The sequence below is a fragment of the Siphateles boraxobius genome, unplaced genomic scaffold (genome assembly GCF_051911475.1).
Source record: "Siphateles boraxobius isolate OS27281-9 unplaced genomic scaffold, OSU_SipBor_1 19, whole genome shotgun sequence".
NCBI classification, from domain to species: domain Eukaryota; kingdom Metazoa; phylum Chordata; class Actinopteri; order Cypriniformes; family Leuciscidae; genus Siphateles; species Siphateles boraxobius.
The window spans coordinates 486615-510498 of record NW_027508799.1 but is presented as its reverse complement, the minus strand read 5'-3'; the positions used below and the strand labels follow the sequence as shown (position 1 = coordinate 510498).

Below are 23884 nucleotides of genomic sequence, written 5' to 3'. Positions count from 1 at the left end.
AATCTTCTTGTGCTCAAAATAATGTAATGAATGACACAAAAAATACTAAATTAACAACAACAAAAAAATGGTTTAAGGAGGATATAGCTTAATTAGCGGTCGGCTAATTATCTTGACAGTAGTGACATGTTTTTAACTGTATATCATGGTAAAGTTGCAGGTTCACATGTACAGAAGAAAATGTGTGCTATTACACGCTAGCTGGCTTTATTGCCATGTTTAATTGTCTAAAAACAAACACTGTTTATGAATAAATAATGATCGATTATAGAGTCGTGAAGAATAGACTTACCTGTTGCAAAGATTGCAAAGATGACGATAATAACAGCGGTCGCCGATTGGTCAAAAGTAAGCCACAGGAGCAGAGCCAGGAGAGAAACGCGATTGGTCAAAAGTAAGCCACAGGAGAGAAAGGCGATTGGTCAAAAGTAAGCCACAGGAGAGAAACACGATTGGTCAAAAGTAAGCCACAGGAGAGAACGCGATTGGTCAAAAGTAAGCCACAGCAGAGAAACACAACTGGCTCACGTGGGCTTACTTTGGGCTTACTTTGGCTCAATCGGTAGGAAGCAGTAGGCGCAAGCGAGAGGTAGTGGGATCGATGCCTGCATTCTCCAGTGCTGTCCATCCTTTTTACGCCCCACTTCAAGGGGCACTACCTAGATGAGCTCTTGCGGCTCAGTGCTGCCGAAAAAGTTTTTTCGAACGAGGTACTGCACACATTCCTGGCAAAAGCAGGTCCCACCGAAATTTGAACTCGGATCGCTGGATTCAGAGCCCAGAGTGCTAACCATTACACCATGGAACCTTGGCGTGTGTCAACTTTTCCCATGAGCAGCAGAGATTTAAGTCATTGAGTCCAGAAGCACGATAGCAAGGATTTAAGTCATTGAGTCCAGAAGCACGATAGCAAGGAGCAAATGAAGCCTTTGCTTTTTAAGCCCATGTTTCCCCAATTCCGACTCGGTTTGAGAGTGCCAATTTCACCGCCACGTCAGCAGTTGCGCATCACCTCTGTTTTTTCCCTCCCTTCCGCAAAGAACCTAAAAAGGTTTCACCGAGATTTGAACTCGGATTGCTGGATTCAAAGCGCAATTTTTTGATTAAATCTACAATTAAAAGGTAGCCAGTGCAAAGTTGCCAGCACAGAGGAAATGCCGCCTGTTTTTTTGTGGTCATTGGAAATCACGCTGCAGCACCTGCACACGTGCTAGGGATCGTCTTTGTCTTTGAGAGCGCCCCCCCACACAAGCCAAAAAGACGCGAAAAACGAGAATTTGCCCACAAATTTCCCCTGCAACATTATTAGGGCTATATTCCTGTGCGTTATGAAGGAGTTTTAGTCACATTTGAAACAAGTCACCCTCCGCGGGCTGGATTCGAACCCCTGTTCTGCGTGTGATCAACTGCGCCTGCGTCTTCATTTATCTATGACATCATTATATTGATTTATATTTTTTTGTGTGTATTATTATTATTTTTAAATATTGCACATTACATGTTGTTGATTATTTAATAAAATGAATAAAAATGGAGGGATATGATTTGATTGACATGATTTATCAGATTTGTTTTAAGACACTTCAAATGTTTTATTAAATGTTTTTTTTGTGTATATTATTTAAAAAAAATGCATATTACATGTTGTTTATGATTGAATAAAATGAATAAAAATGTTTCTTCAAATATGTGTGTTTTTTGTGAGGGATATGATTTGATTGATATGATTTATTAGATTACTTTAAGACACTTTAAATGTTTTATTAAAATGAATACACACAAATATTTCAATGACACTTAAAATGTTTTATTAAAATGAATACACAAATATTTAATTGACACTTTAAATGTAAAAAAACAAATATTAAAATGAATACACACAAATAATGAAATGAGTACACAGACACAAACACACATATATACATCTCACATATATAAAACTCTTTGGTTTTGGGCTGCCCACATTTGCTGCACATGTTAAAGGTTACCCCTCGCACATACTTCCTCTTATGGACTCCGCTTTCCGTCTCCTGGGCCCGCCGGCGCCTGTTCCTCTGGGTGTAACGGGAAACAGGAGCAGCAGACACAGGAGCAGGTGGAGCTGGGCCTGCACCGGATGTTGAAGCACCAGAAGGTGGAATCACCATTGACACGGTCATGTCTGGGTTAAGGACTAGTGACAATGACCCAGGTGCTGAAATGGGCTGCACAACTCCTGATGCTGTGGGGGCAGGTGCAATGGGGCACACCATGGTGGTGGCAGCAGCAGGCCGTCGACCTGGTCGCAGAAGAGGAGCCTGTCCTTCTCGATTTGGCGGAAGGGTAAATGTATGTTTTGGGCGTGAGGTCGATGCCGCTTCATCCAATTTTTCCCTCGGTGGAGGAAGCTGCGTATCAGCCACAGCAATTGGGTCAGGTGGAGTCAGTCCCTGAGCGAGGACACACATTTCCTGTTTTTTCTATTGCCGTTGAAACCTGAAAATAAATTACATGTATTATATGTTTAAAAAAGTATTCAGTTAATTTGAAGAAAATAATGTGCCTTGCTTACCACTGAATGAGTGTCTTCTGGTTTAGCTCAAACAGCTGGATCATTGTTTCATCCATCAGCCTGCGATTGTTAAGCACCAGCTCTCGGATGTGGTGGTAATCCGAGAGGATTTTAGACCACCTGGGGCGGCAAACTCCAGCCTTCTTGGTCGGCGACTTGTGTAAAGCACACAGCTTTGTACAAATGGCCTCAACCAAGCGGCTGGTGCTGGGCCACTGTGCTGGTCCCCCGGGATGTCCAATCAGACACCGTTTTACACTCTCCACACCCGGTGTGACTCCGGACCGCTTTGGTGCCTTAAAGCGTCCATGTGTCAGCTGAGGCTGATGTCGAGGCTGATAGTTGACCCGCTGTTTGTCTATGTCATGGAGAGCTGTCCACAGCTGAATGGCCTCTGTCACCTGCAGGTCAGTGAGGTAAGGAGCCACACGAAGACCAACCAGGTAACCAGCCATATCCTGGACCTTGTCCCACCCAGCAATGCCATCGGGCCCAATTACTGCTCCCTAGTAAATTCAGATTAATGTTAATATATGTGGAATAAAACGAGATTGAAATTAAATAAAGCCCTTAAAGTGTTTTACCTGAGCCTCGTCGGAGAAACTGCTTCCAGTGTCAGATGGCTGTGACAACACTGAAGGGGCAGGGGCAAGTTGGTGTCCTTCTCTAGTTGATGTGGATGGCTCAGCCAGTGACACGTCAGCCATTGATACATCAGCCGGTGATGCTGGGGACTGAGGCTGAGGCAAAGATGAGGGGCTGTTTGCGAGATCATGGCAGGGGTCATTCTCGTACAGCACTGGAACTGTGATGTCCTCCGTGATCTCTTCCTCAAACCCCTCATCTTGCAGGTCTTGGTCATCAATTTCCTCCACCAGCCTGTCTTCATCCTCTGGGTTCTGGAGCACTGGAGTCAGTGTTTTGCCAATTTGGCTGTAAAGGTACTCTATTCTTAGCAATTCACCTACGAGAATAAAAGGGGAAAAAAATGTCTTAATATTTTGTCTAGTACATTTAAGGCTAAATTGATACTTAGTAGAGTATTACAAAATAACAAATTAATGAATGTATTGCCTGTATATGCTCCAGGAGGGCGATAGCGCTCATCCCAGGGCTTCCCAAAGACTGTCTGGCTAAGCTGGTCCACAACCTCTCTCATGGCACTGCCATATGACCGGATGGAGGACGCTCCTTTTATGGCATCTTCCATCCGGTCATCATTCCAACACATCAAGCCCTCAAGGAGATAGGCTTGAAAATGCGCATCACTGGCACTGGTTCCTAAAAGTAAAAAAAAAAAAAAAAAAAAGGGTTTTATATGTCACATATGTACAATATATTTACTACACATGAGGTGCTATGAAGTAGCTGGTTACATGTAATAGAGTTATGTAATTACATAAAAAAATGATTGTCATTATAACCAGAGTTATTAGTGATTTGTGAGGCAAGACAGCTTTGTCAATGCTTTTATGACATCAGAAAAGAACTGTAAAAGTGTGACATTTATTAATGTGACATTAATTTAACGTAATGGAAGCAGTTACAGTGCTTATATTTTTTTACAGAAAAATTACTAATCCATATGTATGTAATACCTGGAATAAAACGGTTCAGGTGGAGGTGGAATGACTCCAAGGAGGTAGAGCCTCGAGCACACCTGTAGCAGCACAGCTCCACACCGCCTTTCTTCAGTGTCCCCTTCTTTATGTAGAGCGGAAAGTGCTCTGGGTCTTGGATACACTGTACATGCTTCCGCTGTTCTTTCCATATCTGCTGGATCCGTTCATGGTTCAGAAGTGGAACTCCCAGAGTATCCTTCCCGTCCGCACTGTCAAACTGATCAATCAGTGACCCAATCAATATGGTGGTCTCCTCCTCCCCCCTGGTCCTCCTCCGGCAGTGCAGTGCCAACTCCCTCCGGTTAATGTGAGCACTGACCGCCTTTTCTGAGATGTAGCCAGTCTTCTTTGCTGCCAGCTCACCCTCCTTTGCACGGCGAAGAGCAGCCACATCCTCTGAATCCCACTGGAATATGGACATGGATAGACGTGCCATGAAGATCCCATAGAGCGGATGAGCCTCTGTCGTGACACCTGCAGCAAATCGCCGCATGAAATGCCAGATGTCCAGGCGCACTTCAAGCTCATCCCACTCCGAAAACATGGCCTTCACCTGAGACTGGCCGTGCTGACTGCAGCAATCTCTGTCCACGTACATCACCTTTGGGGATGCCTCTCCTGCCTCTCGGTAGCGTTTCATTAGGCCAGCTGCCATGGGGTCCAGTGCATGTCCCTCGGCGGCTGTTAGGACAGAGACAAGGACTTGGCCGTGTTCGTTACAAACATTTGTGCACCAGGCAGCTGTTCCTGAAGCAGCACCGGCAAGTTTTTTTGTGACCTATTGAAGAAAAAAAAGATTTAAAAAAACAAAACAAAATAAAAACTCATAACTGTTCATTATGTACACACACACATATCCATATCTGGACAATTTCTGGATATAAACAGGGCTGTGATACCTTTTTTGTGGAGTCCATCTTGAGAACACAGCCAAATACAGATGTTATTTTGGCCTTGACCTCGTCCAGGTGCCCCAGAACCTCCCTGGCGTACACAGCTAACAGCCACTTAGGTTTAGGAAGGGCAGGTAAAAGGGGCGGCTCAGCAAACACAGGAGGCTGCACAAGGGAGGACCTTGTGAATGGTTCACAGGCAGTCAGGTACTGCAGGACACGCTGTGTCCATGCCTCACTGTGTTGTTCCATCAGCTTCTTGTAGAGCTGAGTCACACTGTTGCCCAGTGTCCTCTCCCTCATCATCCTCACCACCCGGTTGTCACATGAGTATCTAAAGAAACAACAGTATAATCATGCAAATGCTTTGGTTGGAAAAAAATAACACAAATAAAAGCGCCTAATAATGAATGATTGTCATTATGAATTACCTGTATGTCAGCAAAGCTGGAAACTGACTGCGGTGGCCCATATCCAGCTGTCCTAAGATGTCCTCGTTCCAAGCTGGATACTTCTTTTTGCAGCGTTTGCACTCCAGATACTCAGTGGCAAGGTCATACCACCCATCAATGTCCAAGACCTTGTGCACGGTACGGTAAAGTCCTGCCGCTGTAAGTCTGTGCTTACCACAGTCTGGGCGAACGCAGACAAGAGGAAACAACCACATCTTTAGCGGCATCCATAAGAAAATGGGCCGACAGAAGAAGAGGTCAGGTGAGGCGGGTGGCTGGGTGTTTATTAAAGGGGGCTGAGGAGGATACCACCAAAGCTTCAGCTGGGACACTATTTCTGGCTTTCCGGTTCGCATGTTGGCCTTAAACAGTGTGTTCCGGATCCACTCATGCTGGAAAGGTGGAAGATGATCTTTCCAGTGACTAGGAAGCTCAGCTGGTGGCTGATGATGAGGAAGAGCTGGTGTCTGTGCTGTTTCCGCTGATGGAGACGGACCGGCACAGGCCTCTGAGTGAACAGTAACATAAACAATATAAGGATGACTGTTATTTGATAGTAATATGCCATAAATGCAGTCCACAAACAGCCGGCGAAGTATTAATAATAATTATGATTATATTTAGGAATAACAGTGAAGAAAATGGTATTAGTGTCAAGAAGCAAAGAACACAGTGTACACTTTATTGATGTAAGGAATATGGGATCAATATAGCTCTTTGATAATGAGGATTAGATGGAATGAAAGAAGGAAAATGAGTCGTGATGAATTCAGTAAAAAAAAGTATGATGCCCACAGACATGAAGCATGCACACAGACACAATAAGGAAAAACTGTTCCTCTAATTATTAGAACAATGAATCTCCACCATCCTGTCTGCTCAGGTTGAGCGAGTGAGAAGAGCAAGCGGTGTGAAAAAGTTATCCAGTGATTGTTCAGCAACAGGTAAGTTCGGAAACGCAAATAAATACACTGACACCTTTGGACATCCTTAAGGTTTGGAAGAAGTGCACTCAAAGAATGCCTCCCGCTTGAGGCATGATGTCACATAATTCTGTATTGTATACAAAAAATATTTAAAAATGTTTATTTATTTTCAAAAATAATGATTCTCAGTGGGTTTCCACAAAACATTCTTATAATATTTGCATTTGTGTCATATGCCACACCTGTATTTAGCTGTGCTTCACATTGTGATGCAGCAAATACCAGCTCCTCATCATCATCTTCAGCAGTGGGAATGGAAGTGCCTGGAGCAGAAATGTTAAAACTATTACTGTGATCAATACATGGAGACAAACATATGTAAGATGTTGCTTACTTACCAGTAGCGAAAAGCTGCTTTCGGACCAAATGTTTGGCTGGGGGTTCTGCTGCCGGAGGAGGTAAAGTGGACTGCAGTAATGGATCTGGAAACAACAAGTGGACAAGTTTGCCATGACGATAAATGAATACATGTAGAACTGCTGTAGGGAAAATTCTATATTTACACTCCTACTCACAGGGTTTAACTGGTGACATTAGTTTTTTTGCCAGCTGTGAAGGTGACAAATGTTTGCCACGCGCCAACAGTGCTTTCACAGTGGCGGTCAGCTGTAAACCAGTTTGGATGGCTGTAGGTGGACGTGCAGAGGCACTAGAGGTTGCAGGTGGACGTGCAGAGGTACTGGAGGCTGCAGGTGGACGTGCAGGCTGATGTACACTGGTGCCCATATCAGAAGCCCGTCTTTTCAGGACATACGCCTTGAAAATGGCCATGTTAGTGTTGGGCCTGGCATCTGCCTTAACCAAGTACCTGATGAGGGATTCGACCTCATTGCTCTGGTCTTCATAAACATCCTTCATGGACCGGCCCTGAAAGTCACCAAACTCCACCATCAAGCAGCCCTGGTCTCCAGTTGCCCGGGCTTCTGCTTGCATTTCCTGTTTCCTCTTATACTTCTCTACTTCTTCTGCCATCTCTCTAATATGAGAAGTGTACTGTAAACAGTTGTTTATTTTCTGACAGGGGGGTTGTCTGCGCTTTCTCACTGGAAATGCTGAGCACCAAATACACTGCGTACCCCAGAGAGTTTTCCAGGAGCCATCTAAATCTCTGATCCTGGTACTTCCCAAACTGAAGTTTGCAGTGAGCCAGTACTAAAAACTGGTCACTGGGATCTCCACCGTTTGTGCAGACAAAAGTACTTGCCTCTGCCAGCACCTCCTCCTTCGATTTGGCCCTTCCAGACACCACATTTTGAAGTTGCTTCGCCTCCGCCGATGGCGCCATGAGGAGACGGTTTGATGTTGCTGACTGGCGACGAAAAACGGGGTATGCGTACATTTTCTGAAATGAAAATCAGAAAGAGACTATTACCTCTGTCAATCTAAAAGATACCTGTATGTTAAGTGTGTTACAATAATTTAGCAAACTACACAGCAGGACTTAAATCATGTTTATCAGGCATTTTGGGTGACAATATGGAAAGAAATTATATGAAATATTAGATATTATTATGAAAATCTTGGCAATTACTACTAACTCCCATTATTACACTTCTTTTTTCATTACATGTTGCCCCAAGAATACATTAATATGCAAATTAGATACATAGATACATTGTATAAAATGGAAAAACCCGCTTATGGCCATTTTACACACATATTGCATAAAGCAAAATGGAAGTCTATATCAAATTATTCTGTTATCTTTTATAACATAGTTGGGAATCATCTTCATACAAAGTTTGGTATATAAAATCCTGAAACCTAAACAATTTCAGGATATAAAACACTGATATAATTAAGCTATATCCTCCTGAGACCAAAAAAAGTTTAGTTAATTTAGTATTATGTGTGTCATTACATTGTTTAGAGCATAAGAAAGTTTTTTGCAAAAACGTTTTTTTTTTTAAATAATGTTCATATAGGTTATACTATGTCTTCTGTAGAGGACACTAGGACTCATTTTTTATTATTATTTTATTTAAAGACATGAATAGGCAAAAACAATGTTTTTTTTAGATCACATCTTTTTAAATAAAATAATAATAAAAAATGAGTCCTAGTAGTGTCCTATACAGAAGACATAGTATAACCTATATGAACATTATAAAAAAAAAAAAAACGTTTTTGCAAAAAACTTTCTTATGCTCTAAACAATGTAATGACACACAAAATACTAATTTATTAACTAAGCTTTTTTTGGCCTCAGGAGGATATAGCTTAATTAGCGGCCGGCTAATTAACTTAACAGTAGCTACATGTTTTCTTTTCTGTATTTTATCATGGGAAAAGTTACAGGTTCACAGGTACTGAAGTAAACCTGTAATATACACGCTAGCTAGCTATGTTGGCATGTCTAATTTTCCAAAAATACACAATGTATATGAATAAATATTAAACGATTATACAGTAATGAAGAATAGCCTTACCTGTTGCAAAGATGACAATAATAGGAGCCGCTGATTGGTCAAAAGTACGTCACAGAAGAGAAACACGATTGGTCAAAAGTAAGCCATGGGAGAGAAACGCGATTGGTCAAAAGTAAGCCACAGGAGAGAAACGCGATTGGTCAAAAGTAAGCCACAGGAGAGAAACGCGATTGGTCAAAAGTAAGCCACAGCAGAGAAACGCGATTGGCTCACGTGGGCTTACTTCGGGCTTACTTTAGCTCAATCGGTAGGAAGCAGCAAGCGCAATTGAGAGGTAGCGGGATCGATGACTGCATTCTCCAGTGCTGTCCATCCTTTTTACGCCCCCCTTCAAGGGGCACTACCTAGATGAGCTCTTGCGGCTCAGTGCTGCCGAAAATGTTTTCTCGAACGAGGTACTGCACACATTCCTGGCAAATGCAGATCCCACCGAGATTTGAACTCGGATCACTGGATTCAAAGCCCAGAGTGCTAACCATTACACCATGGAACCAACACATTCTGCTAGCTGGCTGTCTGAGATGCAGATAGCGATGAGGCTAGGTGGAATCAGGTAGACTAAAAGAGGCAGAGGTTGTTCCTCTGCCGAAACCCGGGATTGAACCAGGGACCTTTAGATCTTCAGTCTAACGCTCTCCCAACTGAGCTAAAGCTGGGGAACAATAGTCTGTATAAGATGGGGAAGAATTGAGGGGGAGGGGCGCGAGGGGAGGAGAAAAATCACAGAGATTTTTGAACATGAACATGAGAACATGAGTTTTCTTGCTGGGTCTAATGTCTTTTTTATTCATTTCAAGATTTATTTAGTGCAATATAAGGGATGCAGTTCAGCTTGCAGGCAATTAACAATGTATTCAATTATTAACACATTGCATTTAAATTTTTTCTTCTTTTGATCAAAAGGAGGTACTGAACCACATTTTTAGGGACTTCCCAATGATCTAACTTTATAAACACTCTGCATTGATGACCCAGTATTATCAAATGGTAGAATGGAAGAACATTTAGTGTACTGATATATTGCAGGAGTATCTAATAATGATTAATAGTAAACTACCACCTATTACTGTAACCTTGATTTAAAAAATAAATAAACAGTATGGGCATTCTGCATGTATCTCTTCTTTTATGTAATTTGACTTCGAACACTCCACCTAAGCCTGCTATATCACATCACTGTCACTATCAGCCATTAACAAAACAATAAACATAAAACAGATCAATAAAATATTTAAAAAATGTGCCTTGCCTTGCCTTGCCTATTCTTTTCACGTCGAAATATAAAACATATAATGTACAATTTATAATATACATACAAATATACAACATTCAACAAAATATGTACAAACAAATCACGTTTGGTATAGTATTTAAAATAAATCACTATTTACAAGTAAAAAGAAAACAAACAAACAGAACTGAACTATATACAACCCATTAACCTAGAACAAATACAACAGTTTGTGTATATGTTGTGGGCAGCACAATGAATCACAATCAAATTGAATAAAAAAAATTTATAAAAAATAAAAAAATCAAATAAAAAATAGTGCAATTATTTCGGTATTAGTTTTGCAAAACAACTAAATATTTTACTATAATAAAAACAAAATCTTCACAACATAAAATACAATGATGTACTATTTTCTCATCATTCTAAGCCACTGCTCTTTGGTTAGGGTCTCCCTGTTTGGGCAGTAAATTCTGCCTTTGAACTGGCTATGGCCAGTGTCTGTGGTGCGTGGCTCTCCACATTTAGTGCATCTGTTGGATGTGACTGTTCTAGTGTATTTACGCTTTTCTTTTTGTGGAGTGTCTTGCATTTGACAAGGGCCAGTTGTGCTCTCAGAATGTGGTGTGCAAACTCTACTGGGTGCAGTGGTCTGGGGTGGCGGCAGAAGCAGAATGCTACTTGCTGTGGTGGTTGGTGGCACTATTAGTGGCATGTAAAAAACTACTGGCCGAGCTGTATGTTGTTTTGGCTGTATGGTTCTCAGCTCAGCTCTATCTTTGACAACTAGCTTGGTTTTTGCCAACCCAGCCGTGTCAGGTGGCATGTTGTAAGTGTGTTCATGCATGTGTGGTGTGACTTGAGTGGGCCTAGTGTTTACTGGGAGTAGTGGTTCACTGGCAACAGGGCGTTCATCAGGCAGTACCAACCCTTGCATCAGAATTGCAACTTCTTGTGCCTTGAATCTTTTGTTATGCCACTGTATCAACGTGGTCTGATTTACAGTAACAAGTTGCAGAGTTGTATCTTTCATAATAATGCCGTTGATTAAAATGAGCTGTCGAATCTTTTTATAATCATTTAGAATTAGTGACCATCTTGAAAGGGTTTGGTGTCCAATTTTCTTGGGGCTATTATGAATGTTGCACAATCTGATAAATATTGTTTCTACAAGACGGCTGCAGTTTGGCCGCTGAACCAGTAGAACCAAGTATACACCTTTTTGTGCTTTCAACTCCTGCAAATACAGCCTTCTTTTTCGGAGACCTAAACCGACCAGTGAGCAGTCTCTCCTGATGTCGAGCAGCGTAAGAAATCCGGTGCTCATCGTGTTGCTCTAAGTTCTGCCAAAGACCCACAATGGTACTGGCCTGCTGATTGGTAAGAGTGAGGCCTTTTTCATTTCTTAGCTCCACCAAGTATTCCGCAAGCTCATCAACACGATCCATTCCTGCCAAACTCTGTTCATCCACGGCCTAGGAGGAAGTATTACATTAGATTTGAAGTATTTCAAGAAGGTCAAACATCAATAAATATAAAGCATACTGGTATTTCTCTTACAACTTGCTCTGAAGATGTAGATTGTCCAGGTAACCCAGACGGGACCCCGAGCAGGTGAGTGGACTGGACAGGAGGAGCAGACGCATGTTGGACCCCCAGCAGGTGAGCGAACTGGACAGGAGGAGCAGACGCATGTTGGACCCCCAGCAGGTGAGTGGACTGGACAGGAGGAGAGGGTGCAGACGGGACCCCCAGCAGGTGAGTGGACTGGACAGGAGGAGCGGGTGCAGATGGGACCCCCAGCAGGTGAGTGGACTGGACAGGAGGAGCAGACGCATGTTGGACCCCCAGCAGGTGAGTGGACTGGACAGGAGGAGCGGGTGCAGATGGGACCCCCAGCAGGTGAGTGGACTGGACAGGAGGAGCAGACGCATGTTGGACCCCCAGCAGGTGAGTGGACTGGACAGGAGGAGCACACGCATGTTGGACCCCCAGCAGGTGAGTGGACTGGGAAGGAGGAGCAGACGCATGTTGGACCCCCAGCAGGTGAGTGGACTGGACAGGAGGTGCAGACGCATGTTGGACCCCCAGCAGGTGAGTGGACTGGACAGGAGGAGCAGACGCATGTTGGACCCCCAGCAGGTGAGTGGACTGGGCAGGAGGAGCAGACGCATGTTGGACCCCCAGCAGGTGAGTGGACTGGACAGGAGGAGCAGACGCATTTTGGACCCCCAGTAGGTGAGTGGACTGGACAGGAGGAGCGGGTGCAGATGGGACCCCCAGCAGGTGAGTGGACTGGACAGGAGGAGCGGACTGACCAGAAAGCTCAGGAGCACAAGAAGCAGGTAGCACTGAGATCATATCAGATGTGTCCAAAAGTTAATCCGCAAGAGTGACCTCAATATGTACAAGTTCTTCAAAGCCCTCATCAGTCTCTACTGGCTCTTCCAACTGCTCCAGCAATGTATTTGCCTCCTCGGAGTCTGGCGCCATACACTGTAGAGGTTCATTGTTCTGCCTCAACAGATACTGCACTCCAATCAGTTCACCTGAAAATGCAAAACCAATATTTAAAAAAAAAAAAAACTACATAGAAACAGAGAAAGAACTATGAGCATAAACATACAATATTAAATATGAATACCTGTGTACTTCGCGGGTGGTGTAAAAGAACGAATCAGCTTCCTGCCAAAAACCTTCTCATAATATTTATTAACGCTGTGAACCAGCTCGCCCGAGTATATGCGCAGGCCCGAGGTCTCTGCCTCCAGAGCAGCTGCTGCCCTGTTGTGGTTCCAGCGATGTAGCCCATCTAGTAGGTAGATCTGGAAGTTGAGCAAGCTTGCACTGTTTCCTAAAGTAAATACAAAAAAACGGCAAAAGGAATAAGGTCAAGTATTTCTGTTAAACATAAACATTATTGAGTTGCACGTACCTGGAATGAACCGGTTTAAATGACAGTGGAATGACTCCAAAGATGTAGGACCTCTGGCACAGCGCAGTGTCTGCAGTTGCACTCCTCCCTTGGTGATGGTGCCAGTCTGTGTGTACAGCGCCACACCATCAGTGGTGCATCCCACAGCCAGGCGTCGCATATAGTGCCAGATGTCGAGGCGAACAATCAAGTTAGGCCATCCAGCAAATCTGGCCTTCAGCTTGGTCTCACCCACATCCTTGCAGCAGCCACAGTCCACATAGAGAGCAACAGGAGGGTCTACACCGGCAGCTTTATACCTGCGAGAAATAATTATCAAAAATAATTAAAGAATTTCATCATCAAACTAACTTCTAAACTAAGGACAAGTTAAATTACATGTAAGTGAAAATGTATTACAGGTAACATACCTGTCTACCAAGCCAGCTGCCATAAGATCCAAACCTGGTCCCTCACCAGCAGTCAAGACACTGATGAGCACTTGACCCATCTCGTTACCAACGGATGTCAGCCACTGTGCAGTGCCTTTTGCCGGTCCTGAGAGCTTTTTGGTGATCTAAAACAAACATATATATTAAACCAATAGTAGCAACACCTTCAATGGTTCTATTGCATTAATATAGAGCTTATGCGTGTAATGTCATAAACAAAATTTTGTGGTTATCTCTGCAATGTTATTCTTGTTTTAATCTTTGAATTGTCCCCTCAATTTGACATTCCATCTTATGTTATTGTTTAAGTTGTTCATTCATTTGAGGTTCCATTTCTATTTAGATTTAAATATAAATAGAATTTGCATAACCTCAATACAATAATAATTAAAGATGTACCTTTCTGGTGGAATCCAGTTTTAAGATGGATCCATAAGTGGAGGTGATACTAGCCTTGATATCCTCCAGCCTGAACAGGATGTCTTGGCTGTACACCACTGAAAGCCACTTATAGCTGGGAATTGCCACAGGTTGGGGAGGCTCTTCAAATGTTGGTGGCATCAGACAACTTTTGCTGGTAAAAGAAGCACACTCGCTGGTATACCGCGCAACCCTTTTCAGCCACTCTTCACTGTGGTTCTCTTTGAATTGGCCAATCAGTCGGACAGGGCCATTCCCCAGACCACGTTCCCGATAGGAGGCGTATCACCCTGATGTCACAGGCATATCTGTAATAAGAAATAAATTAAATATACATGGATAAGCAACTGACAAAAATCACACAATAATGTAACATACCGGCGGGTAAGAATGACCCTAAACTCAGAACGATGGGCCATGTCCAGCTGCTCAAGTATTTCGCTATTCCAAGACAGGTAGCTGCGGCGGCACTTGGAGCAAATCAGAGTCTCTGTGACCAGGTTGTAAAAGCGGTCAATGTCAAGGACCTGACGCACCCGTCTGGGAAGACCTCCACTAGTCAGAGGGCTTTTACAGGCTTGGTCCGCGCACAGCAGCCTGACTTTCCACAGCCTATACGGCATCCACAGCAGTAAGGGATGGGCAAAAAATCTGGCTGATGTTGGTGCCTGGTGGTAAATAAGGGATGGCTGTGGAGGGAAATACCACAACTGGAGATGGTCCTGGAGCTCCAAATTCCCAAGAGCACCAACTCTGAACAATCCTGTGGAGACCCATTGGTGATCCTCCTGGGGCATGGTTTTAGGCCACAGGAGAGGAACTGCAGCAGAGTGCTCAGGCTGGAATGCGCTCTGTAGACAGAAAAGGACAGGTCAAATAAAGACAAAAAATACTAACCAAACATAGTAACAAGTGCAATGTTTTACCACATCCACTCCTAAACTCTGCCCCTCCACTGGCCGATGCAGTTGTTTTGGAGGCGGTAATGGAGGAGCAAGAAAAAATGATTCTGCACTTGGAAGCTGTGGTGGAGAGATGGTTTGAGGAGGACCACCTGCTAGCACTGGAGCCTCACACACACGGGCAGCTGCATTTGTAGCAGTGGTTGAATGACTCTAAAAATACAAGGTATAAAAATATTGTATCATTGGAATTTTTTTTGTAGCAAAGAAATAATAATTATTCATTACTTGCATGAGCTTTCCGTCCAACATGTAAATTTGGCTTTGTACTCTCCACATGCTTTCCACCAAATCTGGACTTATTAAACTTTAAAGAGAGAAGTATTAATATGACAACTGTGAACCATTTTAAAACACATGCCATCATATGTACCGAGGAAAGGGTGAGCTTGGGCCTTTTCACCAAACTTGCGGGTGTAGTGTCAGCTGTGGGACGTTCTACTGGAGCAGTGGTTGGCAGCTGAAATATGACAAAAATATAAAATATTTCCGTTATGAATTCTCTCTCACATAAAGCTATAAAATCTACCTACCATTAAGGAGCTACATTGCCCACTAGGTGATTGGTCTGCACTGCTTGTGGGTCTAGATGAGGCTGTAGGCACTTGCTGCTGCATAACAAAAATGTATAAAACAGTGCATATATACAGTATGAAATACAGTATGAGAGACTTAGAAAGATGATGGACAAAATCACCAGTGATTTAAAGAAAGCACAATACTACTGTTCTATTCCATGTTAATAGTATAAACAATAATGTATAAGAACCCCTTTCATGCAAATGACGTGACAAATTTAGATGTGTGTTTTTTTATTCAGTTATTAGTGATGTAGTTAGTTTCAACGTTATGACCTTCTTTTACCTACTACGCAATTTCCTCTGCTGTGGAACAGACCTGTTGCCAAACCAACCCAGATAGAAACAACAGAAATTGTCCAAGAATACATTAATGTTAAGAAATACCACATCTTTATATTGTGTGCACACTGCATCAACTGTAGTTAAACTGAAAGAGCCCAAATTAGCCTACCTTATGAGGATGAAATCCACACAAACACATCTGTGGCTGGGAGAAAAGCGTTAGCTGTCCTTTCAGCTGCAGAGGGCACTTCTCTATCTGTAAACAAAACAAAAGATGCCACTTATATTTATTTGTACAAGTTCTTGTTTTATGCTCATACTGTACATACTGAAAATATAATATGTCTACTACTCAAAATTAATATATATATATATATATATATATATATATATATATATATATATATATATATATATTCCTTTTGATACTTTTTCTACATACCTTCTGATACAGACTGTACCACTTCTTTTGCCTTGGAGCAGGTCGGTTACCTGCATCTGATGACCAGACACCAGTGGAGGCAAAAGACCTAAAGCGCGAGACCCACTCAGTATCATCCATATCCTTGTGGCTTTTGGATTGTTGTTTGGACATTTTCTGTAATGACAGATACGCAGTTTTATTCATGTTATAGTGTAATTACATTAAGTCATCATGGCAAGGGCCCAAAATGAGGGATTACAGAGATGTTTTACGGAGGCAATCTTACTATTCCTAAAAAACAGAAAACGTAAGCCATTTCATTAACAATAAATACAATAACTATAAATAACATACCTGAGCGGAATATAAATAACAGCGGGATATAAATAATTAAGCGGTGTTTGTGCTCAAAGATTGACAAAAATTGACTACGTGGTAATTTTTCCTGGTCCAAAATGACCGCCACATTATAGCAGTTTATAAATCCAAAATAATGCATACTGTATATATCATCACCTAATGTTGTGATAGATCTTGTGATAGAGTTTTTGTAAACATTACAAATTTTGAACTTCTATTTGCTATTTATGGCCTGTATGCCTCATTGACCTGGGCTCATACAAATTGTTTTGTAGTAAAACGTATAATGTAACTGTTATGGATTATTTTGACTATAACAAATACTCAGATTAAACATTGTGTTATTTCAACTGTGCCCATGTGTTAAAATGAACATGTGCCTGAATTTTATTTTATATACTTATTGTATTCTCATCCATTCACTTATGACTTGTCATTTTTTACCACAAGTGTATAAAAGTTAAAATAGCACCCAACAGGTAGAGACATTATCCAAATTTATTTTGTTACATTTTATGCCAGTGTTACAGTAGACTAGTACAATGAGATTTATTGTACATTGATTTATCCATTTCCTATAAAGTAACAAACACTATCAGATATGCTATTTTACTAGTTAATCCTGTCAGAAAACAAAATAAGTTTCGTTACTGACAAAAATGTACAATTGCCAAGCTCGATGATAACGTTAGCTATAGTTAACATAACGTTAGCTAACGTTACCTATACAAAAAAAATAAGGTTTGCTTGCTGACTGAAGTTACACAAAGTCAGACAAAATCGAATAAAACTATTTACATTACAAATTGAGCTGCGACAATTATACCTTATTACTTACAATTACAGCTAACGTTAACTTACCTGATCGTTTTACGGAGCAATCTTGCTATTCCTAAAATACAGAAAACGTTTATTAACAATAAATACAATAACTATAAATAACATAACGTTACCTGAGCGGAATATAAATTACAGCGGTGATGCGTTTATGCTCAACGTGTGGTGATCGGTGTATGAAAAATGGACATTGCCATTTCATTGGACTGCCAAAAAAGAGAATATGAGCGGAGATTGGATGGAATCTGCTCAAACTCAAAGATGGACAAAAATGGACTGTGTGCGGTGATTTGTCTATGAAAAATGGACCTTGACATTTCATTGCACGGCCAAAAATGGAGCTCGTAACGTAATTGGTTTTGTAAAAGATGGAGCTCGACATTGTATTGGATAGATTTTACAGACGCACGGCTGTCAGGTACCGCCATTTCGGCCAGGTACTTGTATGGTTTAGCCAGCAGGGATGTCTGGGAGACCGCCCGTCATTTTCGAGAAGAGCAGAGCGAAGGTCCCAGAGAGAAAATGATTGGCCCGTACGGGGATCGAACCCGCGACCTTGGCGTTATTAGCACCACGCTCTAACCAACTCAGAAATATCCTGGTTGCCCTAATCAGGCTGAAGAGATTAAAAGCAAAGCCTAATAATGGGCTCGTCCGGGATTTGAACCCGGGACCTCTCGCACCCTAAGCGAGAATCATACCCCTAGACCAACGAGCCGAAACATACATCCTCCCTGCTGCTGCCGGGCCGCAAACAGTTCAGCTTGCATGGCTTAAAGCGCAATTTTTTTATTAAATCTACAATTAAAAGGTAGCCAGTGCAAAGTTTCCAGCACAGAGGAAATGCGGCCTCTTTTTTTGTGGTCATTGGAAATCACGCTGCAGCGCCTGCACACGAATAATGAGAAGCTTACTTACAGGAGCCTGGTCTGCAACACTGGACCCAGTTGATGTTGCAGGAGCAGAGGCAGCACTTGGCTGGACAGAAGGCTGTGGAGGAGACTGCAGAGGAGGCTGAGCAGGGCGCAGAGGAGGAGACTGCAGAGGAGGCTGGGCAGAGCTCAGAGGAGGAGACTGCAGAGGAGGCTGGGCAGGGCGCAGAGGAGGAGACTGCAGAGGAGGCTGGGCAGGGCGCAGAGGAGGAGACTGCAGAGGAGGCTGGGCAGGGCGCTGCAGTCCTGTGGGTGGCTGTAGTGAGGATGGTCCTGGTGCAGAGGGACAGGGGTTGAAGGCCTTGCTGGAAAGATGGGAGTTGCTCTTTCCAGTGGACAGGAAGCTCTGCTAGCGAATGGGACACCTGGCCAGGGGTCCACAATGCTGGAGGAGCAGGATAAGGGGCAGGAGCAGGGGCAGTAGCACAGAGCAGGGCCTCTCGAGCCTGCAGTGGCTGGAGCGTAAAAAAACACAACAAAATTATCTTATTGTTTTAGACTTTCGCTGCATGACTTTCTCAGCTCTGCTGGACAGCTACTGCGATTACAAGGTTTACTGCAAAGCATGTATGATTAGTAGAGAGATGACATGATGATGAAAAGATGGAAGGAAGCAGTGAAAATCATCCTGTTTTTCATCCAAGCACCATTAGAAGAAATACAAGAGAAAAAAATATGGGATCAGCCAAGTGTGAAGCGAAGCAGACCAAACACTACAACAGCCACTTATTCCAAGGGGAGTGGGGAAGTGTGAGATGACAAGAATGAGCTTTAGTCAGTGATTACGATAAAAAATGAAATAAAACCTTTTACATACACCTTTAAATTATCTTTTTTCCTTTGAGGATGTTCACTCAAAGAGTGAATGTAGATTGACACCTGAGAAGTGCCATTCCTCTGTGTTGTGAAATAAAATAATATGTCATTTAAAAAATACTGTTTTGTTTTATTTGTAATTGTTTGTAAAATATTGTTTAAGATTTACATACCTTGAGGAAGTTGTTCCTCAGCTTGCGAGGCTACAGTTGCCATCTCCAGGTCATCTTCCTCCTCAAAAAAATCCGTAGCAGCAGGGTCTGTAAAATAACATAAAACACTAAGCACATGTCACCAACACACTTGTATACGTTAAGTGATACTCACCACATGTAAAGAGCTGTCTCCGGGCTGCGGACTCAGACGCAGGATGTACATGTGGTCCTGCAGCTGTTGAACACGTATTTTTGTTAGACATATATACTGCATAATATATTCTGTAATGATTTTAAAGCTTGCAAATCACTTACAGGGTTTGGCTGGAGACAAAATCTTTTGTGCCAGCTGTGAAGCAAATAAATGCTTCCCCCGCGCCAACAGGGCCTTCACATTGGTCGCCAGCAGTGGCCTGTTCTTAGTGGCAGTAGGTGGAGGAGGAACAGACACAGTGGCAGTGGGCACAGCAGCAGTGAGGACAGATGCAGTGGGCACAGTGGTGGTGGGCACGTGGGCTGGAGCCTGCCTCTTCAGCACGTATGCTTTGAAAAGGGCCATATTGGTGTTAGGCCTTGCCTTTGCCTTCATCAGGTAGGTGATGAGAGCCTGGGCCTCCTTGCTTGGGTCCTCATACACCTCCTTCATTGACCTACCCTTAAAATCCCCAAACTCCACCATCAGACATCCAGAGTCTCCTGTCCTCTGGGCCTCCTGCAGCATGGCCTGTTTTATATGATACACCTCCACAGCCTCGCCTACCTCCCTGATCTGCGAGGTGTATCTGAGGAACAGGTGTTTGTTGTCCGACAGCGGGTTGTCCCTCTTCTCCTCCCCCAAAATGCTGCTGACCAGATAGCAGGCATACCCCAGTGAGTTCTCCAGCAGCCACAGGAACCTCTGACCCTGGTGTTTCCCAAACTGGATCTTGCAGTGAGCCAGAACCAGGAACTGGTCTCCAGGATTCCCTCCATTCTGCCTCACAAAGGCAGTGGCCTCAGCCAGGACCTACTCCTTACACCTGGCCCTCCCTGCCAACACGATCTTCCTCCTATTGGCCTCCTCAGTTGGCCCCATAAGGAGTCGACCCTCAGAGGTTCTTCGTAAAACCGGGTATGCATACATAATCTGAAAGGACACAGGCATAAACAGAACGTTACATAGCTGTCATATTCCAACTGAAAGTATTTTACTACAGCTTTTGTTTTATATGTAATTAATTATTATAATATTATAATAATTAATGATTATTATTATTATGAGCATAAGCATTATTGTTTTTATACAACTGTGAATCACTTTGAATTGCCTTGTGTACAAATTGTCAATAGTGTGATGAACTTATTAATAAGAAAATAAATAACACTTCTTGGTACAATCTTGCTGGTATCATGCCATGCTTAAATCGTTTTGTTTTGTTTAGCTTTTGTGGCAGAGATTACTAAGAAACACCAAACATAACATAAAGGCGTTTATGACAATTCATAATAATATGATCATCAAACAGATCTAAAACTTAAAATGGTATATCAAATCGTTTTGGTATATCTTTTATAACATAGTTGAGAATCATTTGTTGAAACAAAAAAACACTTGTTTTTGCCTATTCATGTCTTTTTAAATATGTATAACATAGTATTTAAAAAGATAACATAAATATGTATACTGGTGTATAACATAGTATAGTATAACATATATGAATTAAACTTTTTTTTTAAAGGCTTTAGTAAAAATCTTCTTGTGCTCAAAATAATGTAATGAATGACACAAAAAAAATACTAAATTAACAACAACAAAAAAATAGTTTAAGGAGGATATAGCTTAATTAGCGGTCGGCTAATTATCTTGACAGTAGTGACATGTTTTTTACTGTATATCATGGTAAAGTTGCAGGTTCACATGTACAGAAGAAAACGTGTGCTATTACACGCTAGCTAGCTTTATTGGCATGTTTAATTGTCTAAAAACAAACACTGTTTATGAATAAATAATGATCGATTATACAGTCGTGAAGAATAGACTTACCTGTTGCAAAGATTGCAAAGATGACGATAATAATAGCGGTCGCCGATTGGTCAAAAGTAAGCCACAGGAGCAGAGCCAGGAGAGAAACGCGATTGGTCAAAAGTAAGCCACAGGAGAGAAAGGCGATTGGTCAAAAGTAAGCCACAGGAGAGAACGCGATTGGTCAAAAGTAAGCCACAGCAGAGAAAACACGATTGGCTCACGTGGGCTTACTTTGGGCTTACTTTGGCTCAATCGGTAGGAAGCAGTAGGCGCAAGCGAGAGGTAGTGGGATCGATGCCTGCATTCTCCAGTGCTGTCCATCCCTTTTACGCCCCCCTTCAAGGGGCACTACCTAGATGAGCTCTTGCGGCTCAGTGCTGCCGAAAAAGTTTTTTCGAACGAGGTACTGCACACATTCCTGGCAAAAGCAGGTCCCACCGAGATTTGAACTCGGATCGCTGGATTCAGAGCCCAGAGTGCTAACCATTACACCATGGAACCTTGGCGTGTGTCAACTTTTCCCATGAGCAGCAGAGATTTAAGTCATTGAGTCCAGAAGCACGATAGCAAGGATTTAAGTCATTGAGTCCAGAAGCACGATAGCAAGGAGCAAATGAAGCCTTTGCTTTTTAAGCCCATGTTTCCCCAATTCCAACTCGGTTTGAGAGTGCCAATTTCACCGCCACGTCAGCAGTTGCGCATCACCTCTGTTTTTTCCCTCCCTTCCGCAAAGAACCTAAAAAGGTTCCACCGAGATTTGAACTCGGATCGCTGGATTCAAAGCGCAATTTTTTGATTAAATCTACAATTAAAAGGTAGCCAGTGCAAAGTTGCCAGCACAGAGGAAATGCGGCCTGTTTTTTTGTGGTCATTGGAAATCACGCTGCAGCACCTGCACACGTGCTAGGGATCGCACCTCGTCTTTGTCTTTGAGAGCGATGGACACCTTCTCTCCATGATCGAGGGGAATTAGCTCAAATGGTAGAGCGCTCGCTTAGCATGTGAGAGGTAGCGGGATCGATGCCTGCATTCTCCAGTGCTGTCCATCCTTTTTACGCTCCCCTTCAAGGGGCACTACCTAGATGAGCTCTTGCGGCTCAGTGCTGCCGAAAATGTTTTTTCGAACGAGGTACTGTACACATTCCTGGCAAATGCAGGTCCCACCAAGATTTGAACTCAGATCGCTGGATTCAACGCCCAGAGTGCTAACCATTACACCATGGAACAAACACACCCTGCTAGCTGGCTGTCTGAGAGCCAGATAGCGATGAGGCTAGGTGGAATCAGGTAGATAGGAGCTGGCGTTTGGTCAATGGACCGCCTCGACTAAGAGAGGCTGTTACATTCCACGTGTTTTGTTTCACTGATCTGTTTCACGTGTTGGCCCTTATGTTCATTGTGTTTCTCTTTCGTCCCTAGTTCACTATCTCTGCTCGCAGGATTGCTGTGATTGGCTGAGCCGGACGTTAGTCATCATTGAGGCGACGTTCCAGAACCAATCAAAGGCCGTTCAGCTGGTTTTAAGAGAGTGGCGCGTTCATTCATTCTCTCTCTCTCTCCTGTGGCGCGTTCACTCTCTCTCTTCTGTGGCGTGTTGAGCTCTGTGTAGCGAACTGAGTGAAGTGCGATGTTGAGCTCTGTGTAGCGAACTGAGTGATGTGCGATGTATTGGTGTGTTTATTCCATATCATAGAGGCATTACGATAATCTGGGAGGACGAACGGTAGGTCAGTATGCCGCGGTATACATTGTGGACCCCTGGCCAGGTGTCCCAATCGCCTGCAGAGCTTCCTGTCCACTGGAAAGAGCAACTCCCATCTTTCCAGCAAGGCCTTCAACCCCTGTCCCTCTGCACCAGGACCATCCTCACTACAGCCACCCACAGGACTGCAGCGCCCTGCCCAGCCTCCTCTGCAGTCTCCTCCTCTGCGCCCTGCCCAGCCTCCTCTGCAGTCTCCTCCTCTGCGCCCTGCTCAGCCTCCTCTGCAGTCTCCTCCACAGCCTTCTGTCCAGCCAAGTGCTGCCTCTGCTCCTGCAACATCAACTGGGTCCAGTGTTGCAGACCAGGCTCCTGTAAGTAAGCTTCTCATTATTCGTGTGCAGGTGCTGCAGCGTGATTTCCAATGACCACAAAAAAAGAGGCCGCATTTCCTCTGTGCTGGAAACTTTGCACTGGCTACCTTTTAATTGTAGATTTAATCAAAAAATTGCGCTTTAAGCCATGCAAGCTGAAATGTTTTCGGCCCGGCAGCAGCAGGGAGGACGTATGTTTAGGCTCGTTGGTCTAGGGGTATGATTCTCGCTTAGGGTGCGAGAGGTCCCGGGTTCAAATCCCGGATGAGCCCATTTTCAGCCTTTGCTTTTAATCTCTTCAGCCTGATTAGGGCAACCAGGATATTTCGGAGAAATTGGGGATAAAATGAGCCAGAGAGAGGCTGGTTACCTCAGTTGGTTAGAGCGTGGTGCTAATAGCCCCAAGGTCAAGGGTTCGATCCCCTTACGGGCAACTCATTTTCTCTCTGGGACCTTCGCTCTGCTCTTCTCGAAAATGACTGGCGATCTCCCAGACATGCCTGCTGG

At 43.2% G+C, this 23884-nt stretch overlaps 5 non-coding genes across 5 annotated transcripts; 1 reads left to right on the top strand and 4 right to left on the bottom strand.

Annotated features, from left to right (window-relative positions):
• Positions 1–736: 736 nt before the first annotated feature.
• trnaq-cug (transfer RNA glutamine (anticodon CUG)) lies at positions 737–808 on the bottom strand. Its single transcript has one exon. It is a non-coding gene; the product is annotated as a tRNA-Gln (tRNA).
• Positions 809–9354: 8546 nt separating this feature from the next.
• trnaq-uug (transfer RNA glutamine (anticodon UUG)) lies at positions 9355–9426 on the bottom strand. Its single transcript has one exon. It is a non-coding gene; the product is annotated as a tRNA-Gln (tRNA).
• Positions 9427–18042: 8616 nt separating this feature from the next.
• trnap-agg (transfer RNA proline (anticodon AGG)) lies at positions 18043–18114 on the bottom strand. Its single transcript has one exon. It is a non-coding gene; the product is annotated as a tRNA-Pro (tRNA).
• A 3619-nt stretch (positions 18115–21733) lies between these two features.
• trnaq-cug (transfer RNA glutamine (anticodon CUG)) lies at positions 21734–21805 on the bottom strand. Its single transcript has one exon. It is a non-coding gene; the product is annotated as a tRNA-Gln (tRNA).
• Positions 21806–23577: 1772 nt separating this feature from the next.
• On the top strand, positions 23578–23649 carry trnap-agg (transfer RNA proline (anticodon AGG)). The gene has a single exon. It is a non-coding gene; the product is annotated as a tRNA-Pro (tRNA).
• The last annotated feature ends 235 nt before the right edge of the window (positions 23650–23884 follow it).